This window comes from Vicugna pacos, chromosome 3, assembly GCF_048564905.1.
Source record: "Vicugna pacos chromosome 3, VicPac4, whole genome shotgun sequence".
In the NCBI taxonomy this organism is placed as follows: domain Eukaryota; kingdom Metazoa; phylum Chordata; class Mammalia; order Artiodactyla; family Camelidae; genus Vicugna; species Vicugna pacos.
Window position 1 is genome coordinate 5,545,931 of NC_132989.1, and position 23,590 is coordinate 5,569,520.

Genomic DNA, 23,590 nt, shown 5'->3' on the forward strand with positions numbered 1-23,590 from the left:
GCCTTAGTCCCACTCTCTGAGCATGAGATACAAAGCAGGCACCTAGTCAACAAGTCAGAAAGCCCATCTCACACCATCGAGACGGGTCCAGCTCTTCCCGGTTCATCCTGAGTGTGTTCTTCTCTAGCTGAGTAGCTACTCGTAACCGGAAGATCTTAAACCAGAAGGCCCGGGGTAGATGCAACCCAGGGACCAGCTGGCCTGGTCACCCCGGACAGCCAGCCAGAGCCAGACAAAACCAAGTTCGAGGCACAGTCCACCAAAGAGACTGTCCTCCCTTACCTGGCATGGCTTTGGCAAACTGCAGTGGCCAAACTCCCCTTCCAGGAACTGATCGGTGTGTGCTGGCCTCTTCCACTGGGATCGGCTGTGATCCAGGGCCCACCCGGAGGACGCTGCCTACGGGTTCCCTTGCCGCCTGCTTCTGGTGAGGCTCAGCCAGTGAGCAGCACCAGCAGGAGCTGGGAGGGGGAGAGAAGGGCGTGGCCGGGTCCCCCCCAGCCTGGTCACTGCAGGCTGCCGTGTCCCTCGGCCGAAGGTCGTGACTCCTGCCTGGTGGCCCACTGTGTCCCCAGTTGTGGACTGCTCCCCTGCCCCCGAGATCTGGGATGAGAACCCTCCACGTGGTGCCCCATGTCATACACAGCCTGAGATCAGCCTACATTCCCTGCACCTTTCAGATGCTCATCAGCTCCCTTGACCTCACCCGTCTGGAGCATGCCCTCTGTCCTCTGCCCAGCCTGAGTGATACGTGCCTGAGGCCACTGTCACCTCCACCGCAGCCCCCTCACCCAGAGGCCAACCATGCCCAGGCTCCACAGGACAGTTCTAAGGCACCCTCCTGGTGGCTCCCGTGACGGTGGAAGCCCTGCCCCCTGCCCTCTGCCCCATCATGCTCCACTGCTAGGCCGCCTTCCACAGACAGGGATGGGATCCTGCCATCCTGGCCCCAGGCTGACAGTCAACCCTGCCCAGAGAAGGAAGGCGCTGACTCCTCAGTGGTCTCCCTGCTGCCCCTACCGCCTGGGTCTCTGCCAAGCTCCCCATCCTGCCATACACCATGTCCTCTCTTTCCTCAACAGCAGCCCCTCACCCACCCTCGGTCACGTCTCAGCCTCCAACAGGCCCAGGGAAGCACAGGCTCTCCCCAGGACCCTGGCTGAGCACCGTGTGGACATGCTCACAGGGCTGTGGTCTGGCTCTGGCACTGATGAAGGCAGCGGCCCGGGCGCCTTGAGGTGGTGAGGCAGGATCAGGTGTTCTCGCCTGCACGCTCTCCCCAGAGGCCCTGCCTGCGCCCCACACGGCTCAGACACCCTCTGGGCCTCCCTGCCTGCGGAGAGGGAGCCAAGGCGCTCAGATCTCAGCAGAATCCAGGTATGAAGTGAGGACAGTGCCGGGCCATAGGCCCCTCAGAATCAGGGGTCTCTCTGCCAAGGCCTGGCTTGGGGCTCCCACTGGCCACGCACGGGGAGTCAGTCTGTGCAGAATGGGCACTAACTTAACTACAGGCCAAAGAATAAAACAGGCAAGTCCTCAGGGACAGGAAGCAGATTAGTGGTGACTTAGGGCTGGGGGGCAGCTAGAGACGGGGAATGACTACTCGTGGGCATGAAGTTTTTGGGGGGATGTGAAAAATATACTAAAATTGACCGTGGTGATGGCTGCACAACCCCATGCATGTACTGAAAACCACTGAATTACACACTTTACGTGAGTGGGCGGATTTTCTGGGATCCACTGTGAATTACGTTTCAGTAAAGCTGCTACACAGAAAGGGTAAGTGAGCTGTTTTCTCCACCTACCGTGTCTGCACGTGCAGAGACAGATGCACACACACACACACGTGAACACAAACACACATTTTCTTTCTGCTGTTTACCCAGAGTAAGGAAGTAATTCCTGATGAACCTCGATAGGAAACCTGCCCTGATGTGCAGACAGAAATCCACTTAGCACAGGGAACAGTGTTCAGTATCTTGTAATAATCTTTAATGGGAAAGAATATGAAATGAATATATATATATATATACACACACACACATATATATATATACATATGCATGACTGGGACTTGATGCCATGTATCAAAAATTAATACATTGTAACTGACTATATACTCCAATTTTTTTAATTAAAAAAAAAAGAAACCTGCTTAGCCAGCGCCTGTCTTTTACAGGTTTACTAAAATAGAGGGTAAACTGTCGTGTTCATTGGTGTGGCCACTGCCTTCCGTCCCCACCACAGGTGGCACACTTCTCTGCCCCACCTTGCCCCTCTCCCACAGCAAGAACATCCCAGCAGTGGCTGTCCTGAGGCCCCAGTGGGACCAAGGGACTGTCAGACGTCAGTAATGTAGTGTCTGCAGGGTGGTCAGCTATGCTAAGCACCTACTTGGGTGCCAGGCCCACGGCCAAGCACGTTGGGAAGGGAATTACAATTATTCCTCACTGTAGGGGCTAATGGTATGTGTCAACTCACTGGGCCACGGGGTGCCCAGAGGGCTGGCGGACGTCACTGTGTGCCCATGCAGGTGCGTAAGGAGAGGTTACACTGCGGGAAGAGGCTGCCCTCTCCAATGTGGGTGGGCGTCACCCAATACTCTGGGGCCTGAATAGAAGGAAAAGGCAGAGGAAGGTGAATTCGCTCTCTGCCTGAGCTGGGATGTCCAGCTTCCCCTGCCCTTGGACAGCAGCGCTCTGGTCCTTGGACCTCTGGACTCAAACTGCGTCCCATCATCCCTGTCCTCTCACTGCGGACAGCAGGCGGTGGGACCTCCCTGCCTCCGTAATCTCAGGGGCCGATCTCTGTAATAAACTCGCTCTTCTCTCTGTATCTGACTGGCAGCTTCTCTGCAGAACCTGACCCACACACTTACATGGAATTAGGGTCATCGCCCCAGCTGAATACGGACCAGAGAGGAGAGTCACACAGACCCTAAGCGGAGCTGTGGGATTCGGGATGAGGACCACCTAACCTCAGGCCCACAACCAGCCCGCCCCTCTGCGTATTCTGCCCCAGGAACATGGATGTCACATTGACCAGCTTCATGCATCTTCCTGAAGCAAGGATGCGGGCAGGCAGCAGCAAAAGAGCCTGGGCCCCCAGCAGCTGGGTCTGAGCCTGTCCCACTGCTGGAAGAGTGTGGGGTGACAGTGGGGTGCACCTAGCCAGCTGTGTACCCAGTCACCGGCTCCTCCCTGTGCCCTCTAGGCTGTACGTGGTCCCTGGTATGAGGACGCTATCACCCACCTCAAACCCGCTGGGATCCCCCCCAAGACAACCATTTTGGCTCTGGCCCTGGGCACATCACGTCCTTGTCTGTTTCCCATCTGTAACCCCACGTCCCAGGCAGGGCTGCCGTGAAGACTAAATGGAATAAAATGCCTCAGACACCGAGCTGCTTCTTCATGTGTCAAAACAAGGAGACTCTCTGGCAGCCCCCATTGTGCTGCGTGTCCTCTTTGCCATTTTTAGACAAGGAGACCAAGGGGAGGAAATCTGTCCTGAGTCAAAAAGTTTGCAAGTTGCACAGATGGAGTTCGAACCCTGGACCAGAGAACCAGAAGGCCTCAGTTCCGAGCTGGGGACGCAGAATGGGCGACAAGGGGACATGGAGCACATGACCAGTGGACATGGAGTGGGTGACGAGGGGACACCCAGACACACCACAGCATGTGTGCCCTGGGTGAGGCCCGCAAGTGGCCCTAGGTAGGCCCTGCATGCCTGTGTGCTGGCTACAGGGCATGAGCAGGGGCCCTCTGGCAGTCATCGCCCGCCTACCAGGGCCCAGGGCCAGGACAGTGCACAGGGCTGCCCCTCTCCATCTCCCTCAGGACTCTTGTGTCAGAATTTCCCAGCATGCACTTTAAAAATATCAGTTCCTGGCCCCAACGGCTGACCTCCTGAATCTGGGCTGAGCCATGCTAGATTTGGCATCTTCAAGAGTTTCCCACGACCCTGAAGGGACCGGCCGTCACGTCCAGCCCGGGGAGGCTGAGCCCCTCTGTGCCGTCACCCCTCTGCCAGAGCGCCTTTGGGGACAGGAGCTCGCTGCTGGTGAAAGAGCTAAACTCTGACCACCAGATGCAGCCCATCAGCTGTGCCCCTTCCTTCTTTCCTGCAGTCCTTCTCCCTGTACCTGGCACCGGCCTCCTTCACCACGACGGTGCCGCTCACATGGCTGCGGCGTCTAGCCAGGAGCCCCCACCCGACACCTCTCCCGAGGGACCCCCTTGCCGACCCCCAGTGAAGCAGCGAGGCTCCTCTTACTGCGAGGCTGAGACGTAGTCCAGCCGCAGCCTGACGTCCAGCTGCCGGGCATGCAGGGCCAGCACGCATGAGGACAGCAGGATGGCCGTGATCGGCTGGAAGTTGCCCCCAGAGCCACTGCCGCCCCTTGCGGAAGAGGAGGAGGAAAATCCATGTCAGCGCCAAGAACACAGGACCCATCCACAGAGGGCCCCTCAGGTGTGACAACCACAGAGGCGCCTGCGACTGACCTGGACTGAGAGCCACTTCTCTCGGGGAAGCTCAAAGACCTCTGCTGAGCCTCCCTCTCCCTCCCTAAAGAGGGAAAACCCAGAGGTTTTCCAATTTTGCAGTAACTGTCCATTCATCAGCCATGTCTAGTTTATCTCACCAGCCAGCCAAACCCCCTCCCTGCCTTCCCCACCCCCTGCAGGCGGCTTTCAGGGGCTGGGGGGGCGCCCTTCCTCCCTGAGGCCAGCCCTGCTGAGGCAGCAGTTGTAATAGAAAAGAACACATCTGACTGCATATTAGATCTGTTCTTTTTCCTTTAACCCTGTGCTGTTTTCCAGGCTGTCTTACCTGCTCTGCCCCTCTTGTGAAACAATGTTGCCTTCAGCCTGAAATTGACAGGAGAGCCTCTCTCAAGGCTGTCAGCCTTAAGGATATGAATTCTTTTGCTCTCCTTTACACACAACAAGTTGCAGAATAGAAAGTAACATTTGTTTTCTTAGAGGTTTTACAGGGGCCCCATGAGCTGACCCACAACTGCAAAAACAAAGAATTCCTGCACCGAGAAGTTTGCCCCAACCACCCACAACCCCTCTCCTTTTTAGTGTAAAAGGAGCCTGAATTATCATTCGGAGAAGGTGGCTCTCCAGGACATTAGCCTGCCATCTTCTCGGTCAGCTGGCTTTCTAAATAAAGTCACCGTTCTTTACCCGACACTGCGGGTCCCGATTTCCTGGCCTGTCGTGCGTCTAGGGGAATTGAGTGTGGACTTGGAAACACAGGGAAGGAAGGCCAAGTCAGGACTCTCACCCTCCTGAAGGATCCCCTCTGCCTTTGCTCAGAATACCACCAAGAGGTTGCTGGGACAGTGGACAGAAAAATGAGGCTGCAACACAACCATGAGCACTGGGCCTGGGTGGGAAGGACCAGGGGGTGTTGCACACCTGGCCTCCTTCCGAGTCACATCACACCTGTGTCCACAAGACCCAGGGAGGCCTGGAGCCCCACACAGCAGAGCACATCCAAACCTGCAGATGCCCACTGACCGGTCCAGTGTGCACCCATCTGGCCCCCTCCTCTCCGCTCCTCCTCCCTCTACCCCATTGGCTCAGCCCTGGTCTCACCACATCCCCTACCTAGGGCCAGCACAGATGCAGGAACACCCTCGGCAGGCCGCCCAGCCTCACGCCCTCAGGTCTGCACGCCTGAATGGTGCAGCTCTGCCCCTTTCCGGCCCTCACCACCGACGCTCCAGCCACCTGCTCTCCCGCCTTCCACCCCCCACCCTGCAGAGTGCCTCCTCTGGTCGCGGCATCCTGGCCTCCAGGACCGACAGGGATCCCACCCCTTTGCTTCACCAGCTTCTCCTCTTGTTCTAAGAATGTTTAGTTGCGCCTATGTTGTCCCAGGCCCTGCTCCTAGTACGTGATGAGTATCAGCTCCAATTCCCATCCCTTTCACAGACAGAGACACGAAGGCCCTGAAGCTGGCAGCCCCTAGTGACGACGGAGCCAGCTGGGTGGGCGAAGGTCCCAGGTGGTCCCAGAGCTGCCACACCAGCCTTGATGCCCTGGCTGTGGCCACTTCCACCTCACAGAGGAAAGCCCTCTGTTGACTCTCAGGCTTTCTCGGGGATACATGGCTGCAACGGACCCCAACCCAGCCACGTGCCCAGCCGTGCCGTCACCCCTCCCTTCCTTGGTATGTGCTGGGCCTCTGCTGGGCAGCTCTGTCCCACCTGCCAGTCCCCATCCTCCCCAGCCGGATCCTGCCATCCATGCCTGGCCTCAAAGTCACCTCCTGTCGCCTGGCCCCAGTCTTCTGCACAAGGTCCGGTGAACTCAAAGCCCAGCTATCACGTCCAGGGCCTGGGGAGGGCAGTGTGTGAGCACATGGGTCGGCCCCTGAACAGACACGCCGCCTGCTGTCAGGATCCTGCGCTCCACCCCAGCTGCTTCCTGCCCGGCAGCCGGGAGCGGGACCCGCTGCAGCGCTGGGTTACAACCCCACACTGAGAAAAACGCTCGGGCCGAGGGAGGGCGAGGAGGGGAGAGTGGGCATTCAGAAAGAAAGGGGCTGGCGGAGCCCAGGCCCCCTCCACCGGGAGAACCGTTTGTCCACCAGGCACACGGGTTCCCAGCACTGGGGACAAGGGTGACGGGACTTAGGAACCAGTGTCTATTGGCCATGGTTTCATTTGGACGTAGGCGAGTAGAGCCATCTTACCTGAAGTGGGAAACTGCAGCTGACCGAGCCAGAAGCCACCTCGTCTGTGAAATCAAAGAGCTGGCCTGTGGCTGTTTATTCAAACAGCATTTTTAACTCAACTTCAATCAAGAGGGTACCTATGAATAACAAAGAATTTAAATAAATAAACCTAGATTCAATCTTCCCAAGAAGTACTTGCTTTCAACAACTGCACAAAGATAACACTGAGTCTGTCAGACGTGACGAACGGGGGTCTAGTGGGGAAATGGGACGTTTGAAAAAGAAGGTTCAGGACATGTGGACGGTGTGCAGGACAAGGACAGAGCCCTCTCCCAGGCCTGGGCAGCACGTGCCACGTGATAAACCCTGGCTCCTAAGCCAAGGAAGAGTTCTGGAGAGTGTGGAGGCCGCCGTCTACGACATGAACACCCAACAGGGCACAGGACCCTCCTTTCGGGGAGAACAGCATCACCCCTTGTGCTCATTCATTCAGTCACCATCCACACCCACCCTTCGGGGCGCGCTCCCAGAACTCCAAACAGCACCCCGCACAGGATGGGGCCTAAGGAGCTTGTGCCCCATGGACGACTCTTTCCACCAGCCAGGAAGGTGAGGGACAAACTGCCTCCACCTGTCCTGCCAAGAGGGCAGGCAAAGGCCACGCACCTACCTGTCCAGGTGATAGGCAGGTGCAAGGCACATACACACATGCACCTGGACCAGGTGATGAGCAGGTACAGACACAGGACACCAGGAAGCAGACGTAGAACTCCAGGAGGAGCAGGACGGTCACACCCCTAGGACAGATGACACACAGTCCCTGCAGGCTGGGCCAGGTGAGGTGTGCCCAGAGGATGCCAGGGGCCCCGCCCTTCCTCCCCTGCCCCACCCGGGTCCCAGCCCCAGGGAAGCAGCAGTGGTGTCTGGGGAGCTGCCCATGCTGGTCCTCTTCTAGCAGAGGAGCCCCTCCTGTGTCCGCACTCACTTCCCCACCACCCCAGGGTCCCTCTAGCCCTGGGAGTGCCTGAGAGACACTCTCCTCATGCAGGAAGGCCGAGGGCTGCACAGACCTGGCTGCCGCGCACTGCCCTCTTCCTGGGCCTCATCTGGAGGGGGCTTTTCTAGAAAAAGTTGGATCCCCAGGTAGGGCCATCCAGGTGGCCAGTGTGTGCAGTGTCTGGGGGTGGGGGTGGCTTCCATGTGTTTTGAATTGACTCCACTCGGAAGGTTCATTAAGAAAGTGGTACAATCATTTCTCGGCCTTTTGGCTGAGATCAAGTGTGAAGAAAGTGGTATATCTGGAGGAAATGTGGAGTTTTTCTGGGTTTTTTTTAATAAAGAACAAAAAATGTCAAACTCAATTTTGAGTTATAATGGTTAAATGTTATTAAAGTTATTGTATTTGTGTCCCTTTCCAGAGCCGACTTTTTCTTATTTTAACATTTCTGAACATTTGTCAGCAAGCATCTGGAAACCAGGGTGCCCGTTTGGTCTGTTCCCTCTCGCAGAGGCTGTCATGACGCCAGTGGTGCGTGTTCTGAGGTTGGACGGGTCGCAGAACTGAGTACATTTAAAATTAACAGCTGAGAAGGAGCAGCCCTGCCCAGGCCAGCAGGCTCACGTGGCCAGCTCCTCCGGGAAATGGGGAACTGGTGTGCAGCTCAGGCTGCCCCCCGAGGCGGGGGCACCACGGGACTGTGACTGCGGGAGTCCAACCTGAACCTGAAAAGCGAAGGACGTCTGGCGACCTCTGACGGACGGACCCAGAAGAACACTTACTGCGGGGTTATTAGCAGATGGGCAAGGCCGAACAAGGCGGCCGGAATCAGGGCCAGAGCGAAGGTGCTGGTGAAATGTTCGCCCTGAAGCTGGTGGTACAAGACACAAACCCCGTCAGGGGCCCTGGCTTCCCAGACACACCAGGCTCTTCCCCAGGGCGCCGGGATGCCCAGAACCACTGCGGGGCTGAGAAGGGCGGCACCCATGCTCACAGGATGTCCCAGGGCCTCAGACTCCCGCCACCTCCGACCCCTCCCAACCCCGGCACCCACCTTTCTCGCTCAGCCTGCTTGTACTTCAGGGTGGAGACGTGCAGGTCTGCCATCTCCAGCTCCATCTGGCGGGCTTCCAGAAGGTGCCGTTGTACCTGCTGACGCATGTCCCAGGGGTGGTGTAGACAACGTTTGTAGAGAAAAATGAGCAGTTTCTGAGCTTTTCTGAAGTTGTTCTCAACACCTTCCGCTGCTGATCATGGGAAGAAAAGAAGGAATGCTGTCAAACTCTCCACTTATCAAAGAAAAGAACTCTTATGGTCCCTCCTTCTGGGTCCTCGCCCACTGCAGTCTGGGGGGCCTGCTGTGGGGATCTGGGATGCAACTGTGGCTCCACCATCTGCTGGTGGTGAGACCCTAGCTGAGTTACCTCATCGTCAGTATTGGGGCCCTCGTGTCTGTAAGTGGGGTCACAGCACCTGAGTGCTGGCACCGTGTGGAGGGTTTCTGGGCCCCACATGTGAGCAGTGGATGGTGTCCAGCACACAGCAATGAACCTGGTTCTTTGAAAATATTCATAAAATCAACAAATCTCTAGCAAGCGTGACAAAGAAAAGGAGAAAAAGACACTAACAAGTTCAGGAAAGAAATGTGACTTTACCACCAATCCTGCAGACATGAAGAGGATGATAGACACCACGAACAACAGCACACATGGAAATCTGACAGCTCAGATCAGTGACCTACCCCTTGAAACACACAGACTATCGCAACTCACCAAACAGGACAGATCATTACAATAGCCCTAGAATTGCTCAAGGGATTTAATTCATAATTTTAAAATCCATGAAAAAGTAATCTCCAGGCTGAGGTGATTTCAGCCGAGAATTCTACCAAACATTTAAATAAAAATTAACCAATGAAACTAGAACACTCCCTTACACCATACACAAAAATCAACTCAAAATGGATCAAAGGCTTCAACATAAGGCAACATACAATAAACCTCCTAGAAGACAATCAAGGCAAAGCATTATCTCACTTACATCTGAAAACTCTTCTCCTAGGCCAGTATACCCAGCAATAGAAATAAAAGCAAGAATAAACAAATGGGATCTAATGAAACTTACATGCTTCTGCACAGCAAAGGAAACCATGAACAAAACAAAATGACAAAGTACCATATGGGAGAACATTTTTGCAAAAGATGAAACCAACAAAGGCTTCATCTCCGGAATAGATGAGCAGCTCATATGACTTAAGAAAACAAAACAACCCAATCCAAAAATGCGCAGAAGACCTAAAGAAGCAATTCTGCAGTGAAGACTACAAATGGCACATGTGAAAATGCTCACTGACACTAATTATCAGAGAAATGGAAATGAAAACTACAAAGCACCAGTCAGAATGGCTGTCACTTCAAAGTTCATGAACGATAAATGCTAGAGACGGTATGGAGAAAAGGGAACTCTCTTACACTGCTGGTGGGAATGTACTTTGGTGAAGCCATTATGGAAAACAGTATGGAATTTCCTCAAAAAACTAACAACAGACTTACCTTATGATCCAGCAATCCCACTTCTGGGTATATATTCAGAGGAAACTCCAATGCAAAAAGGTACCTGCACCCCACTATTCATAGCACCACTATATATAATAGCCAAAAGCAACCAACGTGGAAGCAACCTAAATGAAGAAACAGGTGGCTGGATTAAGCTGAAGTAGTATATTTATACAATGGAATACTACTCTGCCATTAAAAAGGTTAAAAGAATGCTATTTGCAGCAATAAGGATGGACCTAGAGATCGTCATTCTTAGTGAAGTTAGCCAGAAAGAGAAAAATACCAAATGATATGACTCATATGTGCAATCACACCCCCACAGGGACAGCTGCAAAGGATTCCAAAAAGAAAGAATTCCTGCACCAAGAAGTTTGCATCAACCAACCACAGCCCCTCCCCTTTTTAGTAGAAAAGGAGCCTGAAGTCTGACTTGGGGAAGAGGGTTCTCCAGGACATTAGTCGACTGTGTTCTTGGTCTATAGCTGTCCACGTGGGTCAAGTCATGGTGCCCCTGTACAACCTCTAACAAAATAAGTTATTTTCTATTCTGCAACTTGTTGTTTTTATATCAGTGCAAAAGTGTTAATGTGCTTAAAGATCAGAGCCTTGAGAACAGGCTCTCCTGTTTATGAGACAGACAAGACTAAGCCTAGGTAACAGGGCACAGGGTTAAAGCCACAGGAAGAGATCTAGTATGGAGTCAGATTTGTCCTTTTCTATTACGTATCATCTATTTTTATGATTTAAGTTTGCAAGAATTAAGTTTAGCCTTTTCCCACTTTAAACTGTGCAGTTCAGGAGCATTAAGTGAACTCGCAATGCTGTGGGATCAGCAGCCCTGTCTGGGTTCAGACTCCTTCCTTCCTCAGAGTAAAACCTTGTATCCGAAGCACACTCCACATCCTCCCTCCCCTAGCCAGTGACAAGCCCTCATTCCCTTGCTCTCTCTGTCTTTACCTATCCTGGAGGTTCCCTATCAATGACATCATATAAAAGGTGGCTTTTTGTGTCTGCCCACGTCTCTTAAGTTAGGACAGGTAAATCTTTTTGTTTTTACGTGAACTAGCATTTTGTATTTTGAAAGGAAGCTCCAGATGGATTAAAGATGAGATATACTAAATGAAGCCCTTTTAGTAACTGTGCATAATCTCGGGGTAGACACTGTTGTTCTAAGTGTGAAACCAGAACCAAAGGGAGATGCTTAACTCTTCCTGTGGCAAAATAAAACCAAACAAAACCGAAAAACAAAGACCAGAAAAGACAGCTCAAAAGACAAACCACAACCTGAAAAAGCATTCCTCTTGACGCAAGGTCAGAGAAAGGTGTCACACCCATGTGGTCTAAACACCTCTCGAAACCCAGTGTTCTGAAAAGACACAGAACACACACAGGCAGTTCCAACAAGAAGCAGTGCAGGTGGCCAGTGTGTGTTAGAGGTGCTTGGCCTCTCGGGTGAGGACACAGGCAGACAGACACACTGTGGGTCTTTAGCCTGGTGACAACCAGCCCTGGTGACAACATGAAGAGGCAGAGGCCCCAGCAGATCCCCTGGAGGGAAGAGCGAAAAGACACTCCTCTCTGGGGGAACAGTGAGCAGGACACTTCAAAGGGCCACAGGTGCATCCCTTCCCCAGCAGTGCTGGTCCTCAGAGCTGATCCCACCAAAGTGCTTGCACAGCTTTCAAAGATGTGTTTTCTTCAGTAACATGAATTCAAAATAATATGTCATCAAGGCATTTTCAGAAGTGCCTGCCCTGGGCCCTAAAAATACACACATAAAAATACATACATATACACATAATCGTATGCACATACGCATACAGGAAAGAGACAGGCTGAAACACAGAGGCAGAGGGAGAGAGAGACAGAGAGAGAGGCACTGAGAGACAGAGAGAGAAGGAACACTGGAGCTGGGAATGAGTGGAACTGACGCACATTGTCTCAAGTCAGTCTACATGTCAGAACCCGGTCCCAGTGTCCATCCACCCTGCAGGGGAGAGTGTGGGGATCACACAAGGACGTGTGACCAGAGAGCAAAAAAGCAGGGAGCCACTGTGGGGCAGCCCACGCCAGAGGCCGAGATGGGGCACTGGGCATGAATCTGACATGACAGAATGACCTTGGAGGTCGCATGCCGGAACGGACGATGTCAGAGTTGTGCTTAATTTCAACCTGCCAACAGGGAGCTGGGAAGCAGGCGGCAAGGAGGGTGACTCTCCCCAGAGCCCAGGGCAGACCCCGGCCTGTGTGGGGTATGCCCTGCTCCCCACCAGCCCTCTGTGGGGCCCTTCCTTTGCTAAGTCTGTGCATGAGCTCCCTGTGATGCCAGCCCGCAGAGGTGACAGGTGCAGTAGGTGTTAGTGGTTCTAGAGACAGGATGGCTTTCCTAGGAAGCAGGGTCCAGAATGATCCCCACTGGGCCGATGGGGGATTGGGGAGACCCTGAGAGGCAGGTGGCTTGTCCAGGGTGACAGCACTGCTGGTGGGGGAGCCGGGTCTGAACCCAGCTGTGTCCTCAGAGCTGTGGCCCTGGCTGCATCCAGGCCTCCCCAGGGCTATAGGAGGGGCCGAGTTGGTGTCACTGTGTGGACATGGCATGGGGTGGGAAGTGAGCCATCAGCTGCCCAGAGAGGCCCTTGGGGAGCTTTGTGTAAGGAGGAAGCTTGGGGAAGGGGACCCCAGGAAGTGACCTCACTTCCCTGGCAACAGAGCCCAACAGAACTTGGAACCCAGGTCACCAGGCACCTGATCTGTAGAGAAGAACCCTTCTCAACTGACTTGGCTGGTGAACTCAGCTCAGCTCAGACATGTTTTGTTGTGTCCCAAGATCCCGAGGTCGTGGCCCCCGGAAAGCCCGCAGCAACGGCCTTTGCCAACAGTGCCGACAGTGGGTCGGGTCTCACCCCAGGCACCTCTGGCCTTTTGGCCAGAGGGACCAAAAGGTAACACAGGGAGGCCCAGGGCAGGCCCGCCCAGATCCCACCCGGGTGGCCCCACGGCCCCTTCCTGACTGGTGGAGGGGGGGCAGTCATGTTGGGGGGGTCCTGCCTCAAGCAAGAGCAGGCTGAGGAAGGGTCAGAGGCCTGGGGGGCCGATCACGTCCACAACCTGGGTCCAAGCGGGCTGGCTGGGATGTGGAGAACCGGGGCAGGGCCCTGCTGCCCGAGGTGGCGCCCATGCCCTCTGGGTGTGTCTCTTGCCTCCCGGGTGACTGAGATGACCAAGGTGCCAGTCTGATCTGGCAGCAGAGGGTCGAGTGGGGCAGAAGCAGGAGTGGTCCTGGCCGGGCAGGGCTCTGAGACCTCCGGGCCGGGCCGGCTGTCGGTCACTGTCATTGCAGAGCCAGACAGCGCAGGATCCAGGGAACCAAGACACTCATGCCACCTCCCCAAGTGAGGGGCTGGTGTGCCACACTGTGGAAGGCCAGCACAGGCTCCGGAAGAGTCTGGGTATGAAGGGCTCCCCACCACCACGGCCTACTACCCAGACACCACCCAGGTCTCCCCCCAGGATCTTGCCCAGGGCTGAGGGGCAACTCAGCACCCCCGGCTCTGACCTGGAGCACCATGCCCACCTCCTGGGGATTCAGGAAGAGGACCAGGAGCCCCCCGAAGCAGAGCCCAAAGGTAAGAAGGGCGGGGCTGGTGCGGGTGTGTAGCTGAGGGAGGGCGGAGGGCTGGGTCACACAGGGAGGCGTCCCCAGAGGCTGCTGTTGGGACCAGAGCAAAGACTGGCCTCAGACCACCTGTCTGGAAGAATTCACTCACAGAACACATCCTGTGGGCACTTGCTCAGTGGGAGCTGTCTGCAAAGCTCTGAGAAGATTTCTGTCCTTGGAAAGGCACATGGAAAGGGAGGCATGTGGGTACCTTTTTCCATTCTGAAACCTGAGCACAACCACTAGAATTAAAGCTCTCTCTATGTCCAACAGTTACAGGTCCAGAGCAGGCAGGGGCAGGGGAAGACGGCACAGAAAAAAAGCAGGACCACCAGGATCCAGCAGGAGACCGTGAGCTCCCTCCTGCTGCACCTGCTGATCTTGCTGCTCCTGAAGATAATGCAGCTCCTGCTGATCTAGCCGGTCCTGAAGGGCTTGCCGCACCTGAAGAGCCTGCTGCTCCTGCTGACCTAGCCACCCCTGAAGAGCCTGCCACTAGTGAAGAGCCTGCCGATCCTGAAGAGCCTGCCGCTCCTGCTGACCTAGCCACTCCTGAAGAGCCTGCCGCTCCTGCTGATCTAGCGGCTCCTGAAGAGCCTGCCGCTCCTGAAGAGCCTGCCGATCCTGCTGATCTAGCCACTCCTGAAGAGCCTGCCGCTCCTGAAGAGCCTGCAGCTCCTGCTGATCTAGCCACTCCTGAAGAGCCTACCACTCCTGAAGAGCCTGCCGCTCCTGAACAGCCTGCTGTTCCTGCTGATCTAGCCGCTCCTGAAGAGCCTGCTGATCTTGTGGCTCTTGAAGAGCCTACCACTCCTGCTGATCTAGCCACTCCTGAAGAGCCTGCCGCTCCAGAAGAGCCTGCTGATCTTGCCGCTCTTGAAGAGCCTGTGGTTCCTGCTGATCTAGCCACCCCTGAACAGCTTGCCGATCTTGAAGAGCCTGCCGATCCTGAAGAGCCGGCTGCTCCTGCTGACCTAGCCGCTCCTACTGATCTAGACACTCCTGAAGAGCCTGCCGCTCCTGAAGAGCCCGCCGTTCCTGCTGATCTAGCCACTCCTGAAGAGCCTACTGCTCCTGAAGAGCCTGCCACTCCTGAACAGTCTGCCGCTCCTGAACAGCCATCTTCTCCTGCTGATATAGCTGCTCCTGCAGAGCCTGCTGCTTGTGCTGATCTAGCCACTCCTGAAGAGCCTGTCCATCCTGAAGAGCCTGCTGATCTTGCAGCTCTTGAAGAGCCTGCCGCTCCTGCTGATCTAGCCGCTCCTGAAGAGCCAGCCGCTCCTGCTGATCTTGCCGCTCCTGAAGAGCCTGCCGCTCCTGCACCTGCACCTGCACCGCTGGGCATTGGAGAAGCAGTTCTGGCATCATCACCCCCTAGGGCTGAGCCCCCTCTGCCCCCTCCTACACCTTCTCCAAAATACCACCATGAATCCCCTCCCCCACCTGAAGTTGACTTCACTACCCCTGAAGTTCTTTTTGTTTTGTTTTTCACTTTACTTTGTTTGTTTCACCCCATGGTTGGCATCCTTTATTTTTCCGCTTCCTATTTCCTTTAATAAATTACAGATTTTTTCCCTTTTAAATTGTGCAACTCAGGAACATTAAGTGCATTCACATACTGTGCGACCATCACTACCATGTAGTTTTACGCTATTTGTTTCCTCATAATAATACCCTGGATCCAAAGTGCACACTCCCTTCCTCCCCCAGCCCCTGACAACCCCGAGTCCTCTTCCTGTCTAGGGGTCTTTACCTCTCATGGGTGTTCCCCATGAGTGAAACCATAGGAAAGGTGGCGTTTTGTGCCTGCCCACATGGTTTAAGTGGGGGCTGGTGAATTCTTTTGTTTTCACTTAAAATAGCATTTTCCACTTTTCACTTTACCTCCCCCCAGGAACTTCCTAAGAACATACCCCAAACAGGCTTCACACGCGTCTCTGTCTTAGGATCTGCTTCTGGGGGAGCTCAGCCTGAGACAATCCCCACAGAGCTGATCACAGCACTCACGTGTTAACGCTGGCTTTTTGACTTCTCTATATATTACCTCATCGATGAAGTCACAAGTGATTTTAGGGAAGGAACTACACTTACTGCATCATAGTTTTCCTCACCAACTCCTGACCAGCACAGTTTTATGTAGGAGGAGGTGTGAGTCAACTTTCAGTTCCAACGTTTTCTTTATGTTGCAAGTTTTCACTTCTACCAGGTGGAGTTTAGGAAACAGGACACTCATGAGTTTACTGAAATGCATGTAAAGTATGTAAATATCATGCATATAAGGTATGTCACTGGAGTCCAAGCTCTGGTTTGGCTGACATCATTTTTGTACATATCCACCAAAGGGGGGGGGTCAGCTGGGAAAAGGCAGCCTACGCTGTCGGGAGTCAATGACTGAACATAAGGTGCAGGCTTATCCTTTTGAAGTGGAAGCTTGAAGGGTATCTGGCTGTTATTTATAGCAGTTCACAATGTCACTGAGTCAGAGGGACCTTGGGACCATCTGGTGTCTGACCTTCTATCCAGTTGGTAATTTGCAAAGAGGTCAATATAGTCTTTACATTTCAAGTAAGAACGTGAAAACACCTTGCTAAACCAAGTGAAGAAATAACCAAGTGGACAAGGGTCTCCCATCAGAGTCTCTGCCCATTTTCCTGGATCCTCTGTGTGTTAAGATCTTTATGCTTTGGAGAAGGATGACCTGGGCCCCACCTCCATCATCGGTAATTAGTATTTGAAAAGTCACTCCTCTTCCAACCTCAGCTTCCTTATCTGTCAAACAGGGAAACAGTAAAGGCATCAACTTCATAAAGGGGTTGCGAGGGTTAGAGTAAATGAGGGAATTACTGAGTCCTGTGCCCAGCATGGTGTCGGCACCTCCAAGCCCCAAAGCCGTCATCATCCCATCAGGGCCTCACAGCATCCGCATGACAAGTGGGGTGTGATTCCATCTCTTCCCAGGTTCACAGGACGCATGTCTCCTGGTTAGCTTGCTCCTGCGAGGCTTGTGTGGTGAGGTCAGTGGTCTAGGGTGGGCAGCGATGGAGGCGGGTGCAGGGGGCCTGCCCCGGATGCTCTGCTCTGGTCATCTTTCTCCCATCCCCCCCGCAGCCTGGCCTGGAGACTGCCAACACAATTCTTCAACTTCCTGCTTATGAACATGCTAATGATGACTGCAAAAAGGCCATTGGTCCCTTTAAAGGGAAGGCTCCAATGACTGAACATGTAAGATTGAGCCAGGGAGCGGGAACTGCAAGTGTTAAGGCCAATATGATGGCGCAAGCCATGGCAGGATTGAAATTAGGAAAAAAAATTCAAGGCAAATGTTTGAACTGTGGAAAAACTGGTCATACAAAAAAGGAATGCAGAAATACAAAACAGAAGGCTGCACCACGAACCTTTATGAGAAGTAAAAAGGAAAAATCTTCTGGACTCTGTCCAAGATGTGAAAAAGGAAATCATTGGGCAAATCCATGTAGGTCCGTGTTGCATAAGGATGGGACAAGCTTCAGGAAAACTTCAAAAGCAGCTCACTCCCAGCCCCGTGACAAAAGGGAGCGTTCCCTGCACGGGCCAGCGTGAACAAAGATTACAGCTCAACGCCATGGAATCATCCCCCGCAACCGCAGGGAGTGCCTCCGTCGATGTCCCGTTTAAATTCATTTATTCTTATGCCAGGGGATGAACCATCCTTAGTAGAAACAGGAACTGACCACCTGAACAAACCAATCACTAGAAATGAAATCGAATTAGCGATTAAAAAAAACCTCCCTACAAATAAAAGTCCAGGACTGGACGGCTTCACCAGGGAGTTCTACCAAACATACAAAGAACTCCTCACACCAGTCCTCCTCAAACTCTTCCAGAAGACTGAAAAGGAGGGAATACTCCCAAATTCATTCTATGAAGCCACCATCACCCTGACACCAAAACCAGGCAAAGACACTACCAAAAAAGAGAATTACGGGCCAATATCACTGATGAACATAGATGCAAAAATTCTTACCACAGTATTGGCAAATAGAATCCAACAGCATATAAAAAAGATTATACATCATGACCAGGTGGGGTTCATCCCAGGGACACAAGGGTGGTTCAACATATGCAAGTCAACGAACATAATACATCACATCAACAAGAGAGGGACAAAAACCACATGATCATCTCAATGGATGCAGAAAAAGCTTTGGATAAAATTCAACACCCATTTATGATAAAAACTCTCACCAAAGTGGGTATAGAGGGAACATATCTCAACATAATAAAAGCTATATATGACAAACCTACAGCCAGCATAGTACTCAACGGTGAAAAACCTAAAAGAGTCTCACTGAAATCTGGGACAAAACAAGGCTGTCCACTCTCAGCACTCCTATTCCACACAGTCTTGGAAGTCCTAGCCACAGCAATCAGCCAAGAGAGAGAAATAAACTGGAGATAAACTGGAAAAGAAGAGGTAAAAGTGTCACTATATGCAGATGACATAATACTATGTATAGAAAACCCTAAAAGGTCCACAGAAAAACTCCTAGAACTAATTGAAGAATTCAGCAGGGTAGCAGGTTACAAGATTAATGTACAAATATCAGTTGCATTTCAATGAATCAACAGGAAAAGAAAGTAAAGAAACAAACCCCTTTAAAATAGCGCCCAAAGTAATAAAATACCTAGGAGTAAATCTAACCAAGGAGGTCAGTTATACATGGAGAAATATAAAACATTGATTAAGGAAATTAAGGAGACCTAAAAAAATGGAAAGATATTGCAAGCCCCTGGACTGGAAGAATCAATATTGTTAAAATGGCCACACTGCCCAAGGCAATCTACAGATTTAGTGCAATCCCTATCAAATTACCCAGGACATATTTCACAGAACTAGAACAAATCATAATCAAATTTATATGGAACCACAAAACACCTAGATTTGCCAAAGCATTACTAAAGAAAAAGAAAGTGGCTGGAGGAATAACCCACCCAGACTTCAGACAATACTACAGAGCTACAGTCATCAAGACAGCATGGTACTGGTACAAAAACAGACATATAGACCAATGGAACAGAACAGAGAGCCCAGACATGAACCTACAAGCTTTCGGTCAACTCATCTTCGACAAAGGATGCAAGAATATACAATGGAATAAAGACAGTCTCTTCAGCAAATGGTGTTGGGAAAACTGGACAGCAGCATGTAAATCAATGAAGTTAGAATACTCCCTCACACCATACACAAACATAGACTCAGAGTCCCTTTGACCCTGGGCCTTGACTGGGCGCCGAGTGAAGGCTCGTCTGCGAGGCCCGCTGATGTTCCGGGGCTGGGGCTCGGCACATTGGTGGCGAGACAGCTTGTCATGCCGGGCCACAGAGGTAACAGCTGTTTTCAAGGTTTGGCCAGACTGTATATACTCCATTCCTTCCATCCCATGTTATATGGAATGCACACGATTTAATTTAATTGCCATTTAATTACTTCAGTCCCTTTCTTAGAGGAGAAGACACGGGACCATATACTCCAGGGGAACCAGTAGTTGGAGCGTTTACTCAGTGATTTTCTTTGCAGACTTGGTAGCTGTAAGGAGCTCACCCGTGTTTTCACCGTGTTGATTGCTTTCAGTGCAGCTTCGGCAGGGTGACCAAAGCTCAACAGGCTGCGGAGACTGAGTGCTGTTCTTAAGGCCATCATTCGGTGAAGCTTTTCCCAAATAAAATTCAACAGGAGCCAGCCTTTATTTGGACTGCACCCTCAGTGGAACGCTCAGCTTCTGCAGGCGCGTCAGCCGCTCTAGCTCACAGACTGAATCTCTGCGCGCCTCTTACTACTGTGAGCGCTGTGCACAGACTCAGGGGTGCAGGTCGTCTCGCTCTGGCCACTGTTCCGCTTTGGGCTGGGAAAGAGGCAGCTGACTCCTGCTCTAGGGAAAGATCGCTGATGGAAGCGTAGGACACACAGGGTCAGTCACACAGAGGGCCCCTGATGGAAGTGCTGTCGTGTGGCCATGTGGCCCTGTGCTGTCCACACATGTGGCTTCCGGGCAATTAAAAAGCAGCTGGTCTGAGTCAAGATGTCCCTTAAGTATAACATTCATACTAGTCATAAATAATAATAATAATGATAATAATAATAATAATTGTTTATATTGACTTCATGTTACAATGATAACACTTGGGGTTGATTGGTTTAAATAAACTATATTATTAAAATTAATCACACTTTTCACTTTTTAAAATGTGAGCATCAGAAAATTTGAAATTACAGGGGTGGCCCTCCTTACACGGCACACCTTGCCATAGCTGCCAGGGGCGCTAAGAGCTGGCCCAGGTTCTGGGGCGTGGCCTCCCTTGGGTGTGTGAATAGACTGCCCTTTTCCCAGTTTTTAAGGGTCTTGTGCAGTTTCTGTCAGTGTCTTAGTGATGTGACCTCTGCGTCCTCGCCATGACATCTGCTGTCCATGCAATGGTCACGTCAGGGCCGCACCGGGAGCTGGACCCCGGGAGCTCGGGCAAGTTGCCCACCCCTCTTGGTGCTATTGTGTTGTATTACATTACATTACGCTGTAATGAGATGTACTCAGATTATCTTGTCATCAAGGTTACCCATGTGTAGGTTAGTCACCAGTGAACCGGACCCATCTGCATTTATTTTAGGCAAAACAATGAAAAGTCAGCAAGGAAACATTTACTAAAGAAAATCAACCACCTGGAAACTAGAATTTTTTAAAACCTGAAGCAAAGTTGACTTACAGGTTGTGTTAGTTTCATGTATACGGCAAAGTGACTCACTTATATGTGTGTGTGTGTGTATATATATATATTTCTTTTCAGATTCTTTTCCATTATCGGTTATTACAAGAGACTGAATACAGTTCCCTGTGCTATGCTGCAGGCCCTTGGTGGGTATGTATTTTGTATATAGCAGTGAGCATCTGGTAATCCCACATTCCTAATTTAGGAGTTTGGTTCCATAATTAGTTTTTTTCATACAAGGCATCCTGAACATTGTTTTGTAAAAGAAAAGCTTTTGACAGTTTACCTTATTTCCTGAAAGGGCAGCAGGACCAGAAGAGACACCAGCCTCTAAGGAGTCCCTGCCACTAACTCGATCAATTCCACGGGGCAGCCCCCCAAGTGATGGATAAGGAGAAGAGGAGGCCCAGAGCACTCAGAGCTAACTCACAGAGAGAGGTCACCAGCAGGGTCCCACCCCCTGCTTTCTAGAGGCCTGTTAGAGACCACAAGGTCCCCAACTGTAAACAATCATCGTTTGTACGTGTGCTGATGGCAGGAGACAAGTTTTCAGCAAGACAGCCATGTGTTCCCTTTAGGCAGATTGTCAGCTGTCTTGTTCTGTTCCAGTAATAACTGTGCACATAGAAAACTCGGAAACAGTACTTAGAGGAGAAAATAAAAGTCCTCCAACATCCAATTCCGAATTAGTGCCTGTCAGATAAGCAGTGCTGATAACGTGGCGCAGCCTTTCTCATCCCAACGTCCACACGCTCTCAGAGGAGAGCAAAACTGGGGATTAAAGCATATGTATACATGGTTCTGTTTCCTGGGTTCCCATCCCCCAGTTATCCTTATAGAAGGGTAGGAGTTATGGGACCCTGAGATGTGCCCTAACTATTCTGTTAATCTTCAATCTAACTCTTTGACAAACACCTGGCCATGTGTGCTGCTTCCTGCTGCTGCAGCCAATGAGCTCAAATTTTTACCCCCAAACCAAACCACAGAAAGAGAGCTATAAAAACCAGCACTGAAAACAAACAAGCGTGCAGCAACATCGATGGACCTGGAGATCATCATTTTAAATGAAGCCAGAAAGAGAAAGTAAAACACCGTATGATATCACTCATATGTGGAATCTGAAAAAAGAAAAAAGAGGACACTAACGAACTCATCTGCAAAACAGAAAGACTTGCAGACTTAGTAAACAATCTTATGTTACTGATGGTGGGGAAAAAGGGCGTCAGAAGGGATAAATTTGGAAGTTCAAGATTTGCAAGTATTAACTATATACAAAAATAGATATAAAACAAATGTCTTCCATATAGCACAGGGAATTATATTCAATATCTTCTAATAACATTTAATGAAAAATATAAAAATGAATGTATATATGTATATGCATGATTGAGACGCTATGCTGTACACCAGAAACTGACCCATTATAACTGACTATACGTCAACTAAAAAAGCAATGTAAAATTACTGTAAAACAAAAAAAGTTTAGTAAGCATACACAAGTACAAGTTAAAAAAAAAACTACCAAAAAAATTACCAAAACTTTCAGGTTGGGTTTAGACGGCAGAATTTGAAAACCAAAATGAAGCCACCCTTCCCCAGAAAGCTGGAAGCAGCATTCATCCCATGCAGAGATGCAGAGCAAGATCAACATTTTTGGTTACTGAACGAATTCCTGGTGCCAGCCAGGGCCACCACCACCCTGGGGCCTCACCAAAGGCGCAGAGTCCCTGGCAGCTGGGGGATGGCTAAACCACCTGTCTAATTTGTGACGATTTGAAGGCCGCACCTACCCTTAGCATCTCCATCTATATTAGTGGGAGCCCACCTGGATGCCAAACATACTTTACCACCACCTTCCTTGGAGACACGAAACTAACCACCAAGGAGAGGTCAGTGTCTGGAGTCTGGGTGTAATGAGATGGAGTGCGAGGAGCCAGGCATCTTCCATTTTCCAGAGTCCACCCAGGTGGACCTACTGGAAGACATTAGCCCTATTTCCAAAAGGACCAAAGCGTCAATGCAGAATTCCAGGCCGTAGCTGAGAAGAGACAGCACTCAGCTGATCTGCAGGCTGGAAGCAGCCATCCACTCATAAGCCAAAGCCCGCTCTAAGATCAACTGACAACTATTCATAACGCCTTTTCTAGGTGCCCAGTGCTGCGCTTCTCACCAGGTAAGTACACGGTGTAGAGACCCAGACTGGGGTGTCAGAAGGGAGGAGACACCAAGGATGTATGTCAGTGGGGCAGCGAGGCCCAGCCCTCACCCACCTCCTGAGAGCTGGAAGGTCCGTCTACCATGGGGGCTGGTCCCCTGGGGCTCGACGGGCCTGTGAGAGTCCCAGACACCTCAGAAGGGCTGTGCTTGTGTCCAGAGATGGACGACAGGGGAATTTAAGGGTCTGGGCAGGTAAGGATCTCATCCATTCCAGACTTCTCATTTCCAAAGTTTTTTTTCTTCAAGTATTTTTCATTACTATTTTTATTTATTTATTTTGTAGGGGGAGGTAATTAGATTTATTTATTTATTTATTTATTTAACTGGAGGTACTGGGGACTGAGCCCAGGACCTCGTGCATGGTAAGCACCCGCTCTACCACTGTGCTACACCCTCCAGCTTCATATTCTGTCCCACAAGAGAAAAATATAATTATGAACCACAGGAGTTTGAAGCTGGAGGGGCAGGACTTGTTATCTCTTCTCAGCTCAAAGGAATTGGCCAGGGCAACATTTGGACACTTGTTGTCTTCTGGAAGGAGTGTGATCCTGTGTTAGACATTTCAATGCTGATTTGTATAGCTCTCTTTCTGTGGTTTGGTTTGGGGTTAAAAATTTGAGCTCACTGGCTGCAGCAGCAGGAAGCAGCACACATGGCCAAGTGGCCCATCTGGAGTGACACTGCCAGTGGGCAGGCACTTTACCGCTATTAGAGACCCCTGTCTGCGTGGCT

The 23,590-nt window shown here is 51.4% G+C and overlaps 1 protein-coding gene across 1 annotated transcript in view; it reads right to left on the bottom strand.

Annotated features, from left to right (window-relative positions):
* The window catches only part of LOC140690902 (adenylate cyclase type 2-like), a 101,917-nt gene that overhangs the window by 40,335 nt on the left and 37,992 nt on the right, over positions 1–23,590 (bottom strand). The window contains exons 2-3 of the mRNA XM_072953053.1: positions 8,739–8,931; positions 6,706–6,824 (exon numbers count right to left, since the gene is read on the bottom strand). The gene's annotated coding sequence lies outside the window, so the exon portion shown is untranslated. The remainder of the gene's footprint in view (positions 1–6,705; positions 6,825–8,738; positions 8,932–23,590) is intronic.